Raw genomic sequence first — 13,069 nt, forward strand, 5'->3', positions numbered from 1 at the left:
GATAACTTGGGGGACATTGTTATCAATATTAAAGATCACAGCATTACAGAGAATCCTCTACTTCTATCCTTTTAATTATATAAAAAAATAACTTATAGAGGCAAATAAATCTTGTTGCCAGAGGAAAAGTAATTGAACACTGCCTACCACCAACAGATGATTTTATTGGTTCATTTTTAACCTTTAGGTGGTTTGACATTATCAATCACTTCATGCATCATATGTGAAAAAACTTAGGGTGTGTTCAAAGTGATACTGATCTATATTCCCTTATTAGAAATCACTGAGTATCAACGTATTTTGGAACTGAGGACATTTTGGACTTAAGAACATGTATACATAATTTTAAAAACTTTTTCTTTTAAAACCAACTTTAAGGGGTATAATTGACATATAATAAATTGTATCCATTTTAAGAATACTCAGTGAGTTTAGGCAGTTGTATACCCTCATGCAACCACCACAGCCAAGGTCAAAAACATCCGGGGGCGCCTGGGTGGCGCAGTCGGTTAAGCGTCCGACTTCAGCCAGGTCACGATCTCGCGGTCCGTGAGTTCGAGCCCCGTGTCAGGCTCTGGGCTGATGGCTCAGAGCCTGGAGCCTGTTTCCGATTCTGTGTCTCCCTCTCTCTCTGCCCCTCCCCCGTTCATGCTCTGTCTCTCTCTGTCCCAAAAATAAATAAACGTTGAAAAAAAAAATTTAAAAAAAAAAAAAAAAAAAAAAAACATCCCATCATTCCAGAAAAGTTCCTTTCAACCCCTTGGGCCATAATGAGACCCCATAATCAAACACATTCATATTTCTGCACTGGCATATATGTATACTTACACTAAATGGTGTAGAATACTAATACTTTATGTCATATTGGGCAGGTTTTTCTCCTGAGTTTGTCATAAGCTTTATAAAATAGTTTTCAAAAATTTTGGATGTTGAGGGGCACCTGGGTGGTTCAGTCAGTTAAGTGTCTGATTCTTGGTTTCGGTTCAGGTCATAATCTCACAGTTCATGAGTTTGAGCCCTGCACTGGGCTCCATGTTGACCGTGTGGAGCCTGTTTGGGATTCTCTCTCTCTCTCCCACTCTATCTGACTCTCTCCTGCTCCTTCTCTCTCTCTCCCTCTCTCAAAAATAAATAAATTTAAGCAATGAAAAAATTTTTGGATTTTGAAACTGTTGATAAGGGATTACAGATCTGTTTTAAAAGAGTTATATGATAATGAAAAGAAACAAGGTGATAATTACACTTATATAGAGGTATAAATTGGTTGCTTGTATAGAGACATCTGGACTTATGACAAATGGACTCATGAACCTCTGGGTAAACTTGTGGAAACTAAGTTATTTCAAGAAAATTTTATTAATAGTGTATAGTTTGTACCTAGCAGTATACCTGGTACATAATAGCCTCTGAAGAATCTTTTGGAAACTAATCTATTTTCAGAAAATTTTATTAACTAATATATACTTTGTACCTAGTATACCTGGCACATGATAGGTACCCAGTAACACATTTCATTTCGTCTTGATAATGCTACCCAACTCATACTTCTTTGGTACCACTTTCTTTCTTTTATTTTAATTAAAAAAAATTTTTTTTTAATTTTTACTGGGCTCCATGCCCAATATGGGGCTTGAACTCATGACTCTGAGATTAAGAGTAACATGCTCTACTGACTGAGCCAGCCAGGCACCCCTATATCACTCTTTTCATTCCCTGTATTGATATTTTCCTCAGAAGGTATCTGAGGGGAAAAAAAAACTCCCTTATTCATTTAAAAATCTCTAATTTTTCTACCTGTTTATTGTCTGTCATTTCCTCTAGAACTGTGCTGTCCAATATATAGTCATCAGCCACACATAGCCATTTAAATTTAAATTAAGTATAATTAAATAAATAATTAGCTGCAGTAGAGCCACACTTCAGTGGTCTGATAGCCACATGTAGCTAGTGAGTACTGTATTAGATAGTGTGGATATAGAACAGTTCCACCATTGAGGAAAGTTCTATTGGACAGAGCTCCATCTTGTTTGCCACTTTGTTCCCCGTGCCTTTCACGGTGCTTGGGATCCAGTAGATGATCAATAAATATTTGCTGAATAAATGTTTTTAGTTCATCTGTAAAAGCCATCATGCAAATATAAAGCAAAGATTCTTTTTTGAAATAGAAATGTTTGAATAGCAATCACTCTCAGGAGCTAAAATGCTTTCTCTAAAAAAGTAAAAATATTAGATAATATATTAGGTTGTACTGTAGCTTTGATTATTAATAGTTTTCAGTCATTGAGTATTTACTACATTTCAGGCGCTGTTGGAAGTGTTTCATGCATAGTTCCTCAGTATTCTTTACAACAACCATAGGATGTCTACATTATTTCCAATTTACAGATAAGGAAACTGAGACCTGCCTGAAAAGTAACTTGCTTGAGATCTTGCAGCTACTAAGTAGCAGGGCCAGAATTTGGGCCCAGGCAGTCTGGCTCCAGATGCTAAGGAATTAACCCCAACATTGAGCTCTTCGTGATTTTTTAAAAAAATGTTTATGTATTTATTTTGAGAGACAGGGAGAGAGAGTGGGGGAGGGGCTGAGAGAGGAAGAGAGCGTCCCAAGCAGGCTGCGCACCGTCAGCACAGAGCCTGATGAGGGGGGCTGGGTCTCACGAACCATGAGAACATGACCTGAGATGAAATCAAGAGTCTGATGCTTGACCAACTGAACCAGCCAGGCCCCCCTGTGATTGTTTTTAATAAGGACCACTTAGTCTCTTCTTTCCAGTATTCAAACGTCTATTTTCTTTTTTCTTATTTAGTTGCATTTAGCTAGGACACCCTAGAAAACATTACATAATAGCTGCTATAGCCCTGCATCCTTGTCTGGTCCCTGACTTTAATGTGAAAGCTTCCCCCATTTCACACTAAGGTATGATGTTGCTATTTTCTGATGACTATCTCGATCCACTTAAAGAAATGTTCTTTTATTTCTAATTTAATATGAATTTTTAAAATTCAGAAATGGCTGTCGAATGTTATACAATGCATCCCTAAAGAACATCATTTGGCTTTTCTCCTTTAATAAATTGTCTGAGTAGATTTTCTAGTGTTAAACCACCATTCTTGGAATAAACCATATTTTGTCATGTTATGAATTCTTTTTAGTATCACACCACTGTTTCTGATACTTTAATACTCAACTGTCTGCAACAAAGTCATGGTGAGAACAGAACTTCCTCCCTTTGGGTACTGTTTGTTTTGGGTTTTGATATTAGGGTTATGCTAGCCTTGTGAAATAAACTGAGAAATTTTCTCTCTTTTTTGGCATATTTCCCTAGAATCCAGCCAGGTTTGGGTACTCTGTCTCAACTTCCTTCTTCCTTCTACAATTGTCATACATAGTACCACCAGTCACTTAAGTTTGAGAATGTTTTCTCAGACTAGCTCCCAAGGGTCCTCATAAACTGGACTCACCACCTACTGATCCCCAACAAAGACTGTTTACCATTCAATTTTCTCCCTTTCCTTGCACAGGCCACAGACATTCTGGCTTCCAAGCTTTTGCTAATTTCATGCCACTTGCCTTGCCATTGAGTTTGCCATGGTAGATAAGGGGTGGTGTTGATTTCTGCTGAACTGAACTAACATTTGAGGTGGGAACTGTGTAGCTGCTTGACACCTCTCTCTTTCTTAACCCTCAAAATCCTGGGAAGCTTTGTTATTTTTATGTTGTAGCTAGGTAAAGGAACTTGATAAACTGCTATACACTAACGTATGAGGTGCCAGAATTTAAAACCAGGACTGCTTAATTCCAAAGCAATTGGAACAACATAAATCTCACCTCGTCCATTTTGTTTCCTGGTCATAGTCTCTCACGTTGATTTGTGTATGTCTTCCGTGCTCCATTAGCAATTATGGACTGTACTACACCATTTAACATTACCCTGTTTTGTATTGTTTGTTTCATCTGTGTAGTTCTTGTCTCGCACAACAGTTATTAACTGTTTATCTGGCTCCACATTTGGCTGTCTTTTATTTTTTAATAAAGGACAGTGGGAAAAATAAAAGAAGTAAAAGGTGACTAAATGCAATAATTTTGATTGTGTTAGTCTTAGCTACACATTGCAAAAATCCCTTTCAAAATAAGTTTAACTCTGAGTGGTCTCCCAGGGACTTTTTCGCGATCCCTGCAAAATTAAAGCCTAAAAACAACGAGAGATGACATTTATGAATACTGATCACCGAAGCACATTAAACAGTGACAGTTTGCTGGAAATCACACCTACAGCACTGACTTCCTAACAAGGAAAGCTAGAAGATGCGGCAGTCTCTCAACTGCAGGCGCAACCCGGCTTTCCCCCTCCCAGCTCTACCAGATGGAACTTTCCCTGCGAAAGCTTTGACGGAACGCCCGCTAGGAGTCACGTGGAGCTGGCGCGTACTCCCGCGCCTTGCGGAATGACGCGAGGCTCGCGTTGCCAAGGGGAGGGGCAAGGCGCCGCGGAAGGGGCGGGGCGAAGGAAGCCAGCCGGGGAGGCGGGGCCGGTAGAGTAGAGGGGCGGGCAGAGAGGGGCGCGCGGGCGGGGAGGGCCCGGCGTATTATGGGATGCGGCGGTGGAATGGCGCTGGGCGCGTGATTTTGAACAAACCCGGGTCTGTGTCTCGGAGGCGCCGCCGCCGCCGCGGCTGCTGGGAGCCTAGGGAGCGCGGCGCGAGGAGCAGGCGGCGGCGCCGCCGGCTTTGGTAAGTGTCAGCTCTGGGGGTGGGGACATCTGGGCGGGCGGGAAGGGGGCGCCGGCCCCCACTGCGGGTGGTGGAGCGGGCGGAGGGCGCCGGACCGCCCCTTCTGGGAGCCTGGGCTGGTGGGTCTTGGCGGAGAGCGGGAACCTGGCGCCGTGGGCTGCCGCGCTTCATCCCCGGGCCTCAAGGGGCGGGAGACCCCTCTCGGCTCGGCCTCTTCCCGCCTGCACCCCGGAGGGCGGCTGTCACCCGGCAAGGCCGGCGCAGGGGCGGCCGCCCGCCCTTCCCGGCAGTCTGGAGGAAGAGTTCCGGCGGCTGTTGACACGCACCTTGCGTGGCCAGAGTAGCAGACTGTGTCAGCCCTGGGTTTCTGGGAACCGGTTTTGCTGCTGTGTCATTTTGTACCAGCCTCTCCTTTCCTTGCTGCCCGCCGCCCCGTTCTTCCTGCGCCCCTTTATATGATCTCTTATTCGTGTGTGTCCGTTTTCCTCGCGAAGCCCACCATCTAAATGTCATAATGTCCCCGAGGTGCACGGGGAAAGGGAGCGGGCCGGGACTTAGCTTGGCCAAGCAACGGTAAACACCAAGCACAGTGCGGATGGACGGGGCTTGCGGGGGGTGGGGGTGGGAATAAAGTTTAAAGAAGAAACTGGGAACACTTGAGACTCTCATCCTAGTCTAGCAGGCTGCATAGGTAAAGAGCGATTGGGCTGGGTGGTAGATAGCGCTAGTTTAAAGCCTGAATCTACTGGCTTTTATATGGAGTTGTCATTCAAGAAAGGTAAGGAAATGAAATGGTTTTTTTCAACTTCCACCTTACTTAGACTAACTTTTAAAAAAGACAGTAGACTGACCCTGTTCTCAACCTTGAAATTCAGTTTGCTCATTTCAGGTAGATCTTTCAGAGTATATACTGTAGTTCAGTATTGGGTTTAGAATTCAGCTTTTGAATGGGCGATTAGCAAATCTTTCTGAAAATAAAAAAGGTAACCAATTTAGTTTTTTGTTTTTGCTTTTTAATTCTGGTCTTGTCACAAGCCTTGCAGCTTATGGTTTTGTGTTATTTCTAGGATGATTAAAAACTGCTTACGTTCTTTTTTAGTTATTAATCCGCATAATGAGAGTAGCTGGTGGGAAAGATGGGTAACTCTGGGGTCTTGTTCTAAAGTAAGCTGTTTATTTTCTCTGTATTGAACAAATATATCTGCGGCAGATTTTTTTTTAATTTAGTGACTTAGATCTTAATATTTGGCAAATAATTTTTGTTTAGAGGTGTATTTCCTGTATTTTAGAAATTGTTCATTCATGATTAGGATCGATATATTTTAAACCTACTTGGGCTTTGACGCCTTAAACCAATGACAAATTGGAAGTCAATGTTCACGGACAGAAATGATCAGATGAAATTAAGAGAGAAATAGTTGAAACTTTATTTTTAAAATTAGTCGCCTTAACCACATTATCAGCAGGAGGATCAGTGCCTGTAACTTACAGATGTGACTGGGAGATAAGACATGCATATGGAAATGGATCGCTCTGTCAAAGTAGTGCTGAAGTGGAGGAAAACGTCAGTCAGTCGGTGAATGACATTAAAGGTCTTAATCATGTTTTTAGTATCTGAAATGAGCACAGTGAATAAAACGCATTGCTTCATCTGTCTCAAGTTGCTTTACTGAAAATGAAAGTGTTTGGATTCTTTATTGTCCTTATGCCGCCTTCCGTGTGGCTTTTGCTCTTCAAAACAAAAATATGCCGGACTTGGGACTCAGCAGGTAGAGCGACTTCCTTTCGCGTAGCTGCCGGGCCCGCAGAAGCACCATTTTTCGCTGTGGGGTGAAAGGTCTCGGCGTGGGCTGTGTGAGCGCTTGTATCTCCCTGTGCATTTGAAGGTTGGCGGGGCGGGCGGGAGGTTTCCCCGGATATGTGGGTGTGCGCCTCTCCGGAGGGGAGGGCTGAGGAGGGGAGGAGGAGGAAGGGGGAGGTTACTGGCGGCGGCGGCGGCGGCGGCGGCCCGGGCTCGGCTGTCGGGGAAGCTGCTGAGCTGTGATGGTGATGACGAGGTGAAAATGGCGGATCTTTCGAAATACAATCCCGGCCCCTGACATACCAGAGGCGGCGGCAGCGGCGGCGTCGCCACCCGGGCTCCCTCCTCGGCCCCCGGGTCCCCTGTAGCGCTCGAGTTCGGGCAGACTGGGAAAGGAAGCGGCTGGCCGGAGCTACCGTGCACAGGCAAAACAAGCACCGCCCGGGCTCGGAATTGCCCGGGACCTTCTGGAGCCCCCACCTCGGAGCCGGAGGGAGGAGAAAGCGGCAGCCGCTGGAGGTAGAGGGGAAGGGGGTATCCGAGGGCTTCTCTGCACCGAGATCTCTATTATTTAGGGGGGTGGTGTGGTAAGGGAGGAATTGCGTTGTGGATCAAGGAATGACTAGTCCAGAGTGCAAAGAATCAGTAGCCTCGTAATGACATCAACATTATTCTATGAGTGTTAAGAGGGCTCGAGTTTGCTCTTATACCTAAGGCTGCTGCTGAGGCCTAGAGGAACCACTAGCACTTATCATGATTTCCTTACTTAATATTTAAAACATCCACTGTGGCGGGTGTTGGTATGGTGATGTTCAGTTTTATAGGGGTCTATGTTTCTTTAGGGAGGCAGAGCATAGGCATTTTATTCTGCATTTAAGCTCTGTGTCTTAGATCGTAGTCTGTAACTTGTTGGGGTGTGGATGCTCACATTTTTTAAACATATGGACCAGTTTTGTTACAATTAAAAATGTTGTCTTTTTCTTTTATGGCTCTGTCATCCATAGAGTGACCCCTTTGCCCCTGCCGTTTGGCAAATAACATTTGAGATACTGTCAGTCATATTTTATATCCATGTTTTTCCCTGCCCCCCCCCTCCATTTCATGAATTTGGAGACTAAAGTTATGGAATATTTTGCAATATGTAGATTTTATAATCCAAGGGAAATACAGCTGTGGGAGTTCTATTTTGACTCACAAGTTTTACCTTTGTTGTTAAGGAAGTTGTGATGGCTGGACATTAAGTTGGTAGAGATGAATAGAGACCTCTGCTTTTTTCTGAATACTGGACTTGTTAGCTCTTTGTTTAAAGAGCTGGAGCATTGGAGTGATTGACTTTATGATGGCCAAAGTTTAATTTTGTTTGGTTACCTAAAGATCCAGGTATGTTTTAGATTGTGCTACAGATCCCTCAGGAGTGTTTCTGCTTCCATACACCAGTAGTGTTACTGAAAAGTTACATTTGAATCAAATTTTTATACATTAATTTGGGCCCTCTAGTTTTCCCAGCTTTTGTAGTGGAAGGTTGGGTTCAGTGACGTTGAATATACGAGCCTGAACAGAGAAGTGAGTATTTAAGAAATGCCCACTGGTAATGTTTATGATTAGCAGTAATTTTCCTTATCCAAGTGTCCTACAAAGAGATGATGTCATAGAATGACATACAATATCATACATCATGTGTTTCGTTCAGAGGAGAAATATTTTGTGTGCATGTGTGTATGTAGCCTAGCCATTTATTTGGATTTCACTCATTAGAAGAATAAGGGACCAAAAAAATTTTAGAGGAAATAACTGTGGAGGTACTCAGAAGCTTTAGTGAATGAATTTTTTTGTTAATCATTTGATGTTCTTGTATTATCCAGTCGGGATTTGGTTCTGTTTTTTTCTTACAGCTTTTATGTTGCAATTATTTGGTACATGTCAGTTAGCTGCTAAGTTAGTAGCAAAACTCAGAATTTAAAAAGTAATTAAAATAAAGAGAGAGATTAAAATGCTTTTTCATTGGCTTTTCTTTTAATCACAGAGGACCATTGTCTTTTTTGATTCTTTGTGATTGTCTTTAAAGGCCAGTTTTCACCTTGTTACAGTTAGAACAATTTGTCTATTACTAGTTAGAAATATGCTAGAAAGAGATGAAGAGTTATGCTACTGGAGATAGCCTAGTGTCTTTTTTGGGGGGGAGAGGAGCATTATAGATTTTCATTGCTTATTTCAAGTGTTACTATTGGATATCTTTTATATGTCATATACTGTGCTAGGAATAGAGGATACCTCAGTATCATCGTCTCAGGAAACTTTCAGTTTAGGAATCCATGGGAGATAAAGTTGGAAGGATGGATTAGGTAGAGCTTTAATGCAGAAGACCTTGAGAGTTACAGAAAATTTAATTTTTTAAAGTTTTATTTAAGTAATCTCTATACCCTATGTGGGGCTTGAACTCATGACCCTCAGATCAAGAGTCATATGCTCCTCCAAATGAGCCAGCCAGGCACGCTGACAGTTACAGAACATTTTTAAATAGGAGAGTGACAGCCTCAGAGATGCACTTGAGAGAGATACATTCTATAACTTTTCTGTAGAATGTGTTGTAGGTTAAAGGAGATGGAGGTAAAGATACCATAGTAGGTTCTAAACTTCAAAGATTTAGCAATTCTTGGTTGCAGTGGGAAGGAGACATAATAAAGGTATAATATGCATGTATATTACAGATTAATAGTTGTATGAAGAGACATCAAAGATGATAAGATCTTAAGCCTTGCTGTTTGGTAGAATATCGAATGTGGTACACTATTAACTCAAATGAAAATTCTTTTCCTCTTGCTCCATCTAAATCATAGTAACCGTGCAAGTAAATGGAGGCTTAGAGAGATTACTGCTTGGGGTTACGTGTTAAACAACTAGGAGAGCCAACATTCGGAAATGAATCTTTCTGATTTGAATCCCCATGTTTTATCCACCATGTGAGTCTTAAGCATGAATAATATACATATATATAGTTCTTCTTTAAAGGGAAGAAAGTGTATAGGTCCTTAGTATTGGCCTAAATAATTTTATTAAAATATTTAATTTTTAGATGTATATAAGCATAAATTCTTTATGTTCATTGCTTTTAGTAAGTGTAAAATGCAAGTAGATTTATAAATGAAATAGAAACAAAACTACAAAGCCAGTAAAACAAATTAAATTTAGGGTAATGGATGATTTTTTTTTTTTTTAACATTTATTTTTTGAGAGACAGAGCACGCACGAGCAGGGGAGGTGCAGAGAGAGGGGGAGACACAGAATCTGAAGCAGGCTCCAGGCTCTGAGCTGTCAGCCCAGAGCCTGACGCAGGGCTCGAACTCACAAGCCCTGAGATCATGACCTGAGCCAAAGTCAGTCGCTTAACTGACTGAGCCACCCAGGCGCCCCTGGATGATGTTGTTTTGCTGAAACAAACTCTTTCTTTGCATAGTGAATATACTATTGCCCGCCTTGGCAAGGTGTGCAGTTTTCTATATACTGTATATCCTGTGATATACCACTTTTCTCTGTTTGAATGCTGTAAAGCTTTCCTCCTTAAATCACAGATGGTTTGGCTTTTACTTCGCATAAATATATCATTTACCTTGTAAGACCCTTCTGTGCATTTTTTTTTTAGACCACCCTAATTCTAGTACCATTGATTGTGAGTATGAGGTGGTTATTCAGATGATCCAGAGTACACTATTTAAAACATATTATCAAAATGAAAATACAGACTTTTCAAATATTCCTCAGGAATAGTCTAGTCCTCCCAGTTTAGTTTGAGAAATGTAGTTATGTACTTTGTTTTTTGAGCTGTCAGTATTTGATTTTAGAAATCCGGGCTAAAATCCAGATGTTATAGTTAACCAGTTAGTGCTGGTGGTAAGATTTAGGTACAAAAGTATAGCTCTTATTACTCAGATATTTTTGTCTAATCTGACAAATTATTCACCTGTAATATGACGATAGGTCACCACTTCATAATGTTATATGCAAGGATGAAAACATTTGTTCACCCAGGTTGTCCTTCACCTATAATTAAGAAAGTAACAGTGTTTCAGCACTGATAATATTCCATGAGAAACTTTTTATTGAGTGCATGAGTGGAGGGGAGGGACAGAAAGAGAGAGAGAGAGAGGGAGAATCCGAAGCAGGCTCCATGCTTAGCACTGAGCTTGACACAGGGCTCAATTCCAAAACCCCGGATGATGACCTGAGCTGAAATCAAGAGTCAGATGCTCAACCAACTGAGCCACCCACCCAGGTTCCCTTCCGTGAGAAACTCTTAAAAGATGTAAAAGCATAGAGCATTTGCCATTTCTGTCTTACGTTATTTTTTATTTTATATTTATTTATTGTAATCATTCACTATCCTAAGTCAAACCCTCCATAAATCTCTGTCTCAAACTAATTACTGTAATAGCCTTCTAACTGGTCTCTCTGCCTCCAGTCCACTAAAATACTGAGATGAAGTTAATCCTCCTAGAGTACAACTGTGATCATGCCATTCTACACTTGATCTTAGCCAAAAGGCCGAGAAGCGATGTGATCATGCCATACTATTGATTTCTAAGCTTTGTCAGGGCAAGATCTTTGGTTAATTATCCATAATGCCCTTACAAAGTTGGGAAGCAATAAGTATTTGTTAATTAAATGACTGATAAAAATTTTAAAACGGTTAAAAATTAAGAGAACCTTATCAATTTTAAGATGAATATAATTGCAGAGGGTATTAGTTGAAAGTTAATTCTGAGTATTTAAAAACTTATTTGAAAAGGAATTTCTCAGTTTGCGCCTTGTGAACTTGTTATTTTATTTGAAGTGTTGTGAAGTCTTAGAGCATTATATAAACCTGTCTTACTCAAATAGACAAACCAAAGTTATCTTTCAGACCCCAATGTAAATAATGCTAGAATTTTAGATGATACCTCTTCTCCATGATTAAATGATTTATTCTTCAAATTTGTATTGAGAAGTTATTATGTGGCAACTCTGTTCTAGGCATTGGAGATATGGGATCCAGTGATGAAGACAGACAAGTCCCAGTCCTCATGAAGCTTGCATTCTAAAGAAGTAGGGGAGGAAGAATCAGACTATAAACAGATACTTTCTAGTGGTAAATGCTATGATCGAAATACCAGGGTAATGTGACAGAGTGCCTTGGACAGTGGAGATGAGAGTGAGGGTGCTTTTTTAGGTAGAACTTAAAATGTAATATAATTGGGCATATTAGAAATCATTAGGTTTTCTGAAATCAGTGAATTTTTAACTCTCATTAGACTTAAACCATTCAACCATGTTCAACTGTGAGAAGGAAAAACTCAATGTATGGCTTCCAGAATTGTACCTTGCTTTTAGAACTTTGTTTTATGAGCAAAAAAAATATTGGAGGCATGAGGAATACATTGTATGTTCTGTCTTCTTTCCTACTCTACCTTGACGTGTAACCCTTTATACAGATGAAGTGAAGTAAAGCTCCTCAGTCCTCTTGGCTTGTGAAAACCCTCTCTTTTCTTGGAGTGGTCCTCAACACAGTGGTGATGAGGTTGCATGTGCTAGTACATATCTTCCATTCCTAAGGGATAAAATTAGAGTGATGATTCATGTAGCTACATGGCCAAACCCTTTCCTGCCATGCCCGCAGCTCCTTTTCAGAGTTTCTTTTAGCACAGGCCACCATGCCTTGCATGTGACCCTGATTGAAACAGATATAGATGTCTAACTATAAAGCATTTATCATAGTCTGCTCAGTGGCTTTGAGGTGTGCTGGCTCCAGAATTCTGCAAGGCCCTGTACTGCATAGAGACTGGCCAAGTCAAGCAGACCTTTTCTTGTTAGAAGTTTGAACTTTACTCCTAGTTCAAGGGAGATTCTAATCCTGTAATTCCTAGTCTTTTTTAACAGGACAAATAAAAAGACATTCTGAATAGCAAGCTTCAAAATATATGAAGCAAAGATGCACAGACAAGGAGAAAAAGAAAAATCCACAATCATATCTAGGGATTTTAACAGTCTTTCTCACTAATTGATAGAAGAAGAAAAAGTGACAAAATAGAAGATATGAACAACACTATCAGCCAACTTGATATAATTGACATTTGTAGAACACTGCCCTCAGCAACTGTAGAATACATGTTCTTTTCAGGTGCACATGCAGTGTTCACTAAGACCATATACTGAGCCATAAAATAAGTCTCTAATTTGAAATAATGGAAAGAGTATCACATTCTTTGGCAATAAATAGTAAATTAGAAATCAGTAATAAGATGGAAAATCCTCAAATATTTGGGAGTTAAATAGCATGTTTTTATTTTTCCATGGTTCAAAGATAAAATCTCAAGGAATATTAGAAAATATTTGAAGCTAATAATAATAAAAACATACTGAATGCAGCTAGAGGTTTGGGGCAAATTTTTAATATTAAGTGTTTATTTTAGGAAAGAAGAAAGGTTTAATCCGTGAAACTAAGAATTTTAGACATACTTTTTTCTGGGAAGAGCCAGATAGGAAATATTTTAGGCTTTGGAGTCC

At 40.6% G+C, this 13,069-nt stretch overlaps 1 protein-coding gene across 8 annotated transcripts in view; it reads left to right on the plus strand.

Moving 5' to 3' along the window:
- Positions 1 to 4,514: 4,514 nt before the first annotated feature.
- Positions 4,515 to 13,069, plus strand: part of LIN54 (lin-54 DREAM MuvB core complex component) — a 69,582-nt gene continuing 61,027 nt past the window's right edge. Inside the window, exon 1 of one of the 8 annotated variants that reach the window (XM_045473577.1) lies at positions 4,515 to 4,731. The gene's annotated coding sequence lies outside the window, so the exon portion shown is untranslated. Of the gene's footprint in view, positions 4,732 to 6,692; positions 7,052 to 13,069 lie in introns of those variants that run through there. The other 7 variants (XM_045473572.1, XM_045473570.1, XM_045473575.1 and 4 more) reach the window with 7 other exon arrangements.

The sequence above is a fragment of the Leopardus geoffroyi genome, chromosome B1 (genome assembly GCF_018350155.1).
Source record: "Leopardus geoffroyi isolate Oge1 chromosome B1, O.geoffroyi_Oge1_pat1.0, whole genome shotgun sequence".
In the NCBI taxonomy this organism is placed as follows: Eukaryota; Metazoa; Chordata; class Mammalia; order Carnivora; family Felidae; genus Leopardus; species Leopardus geoffroyi.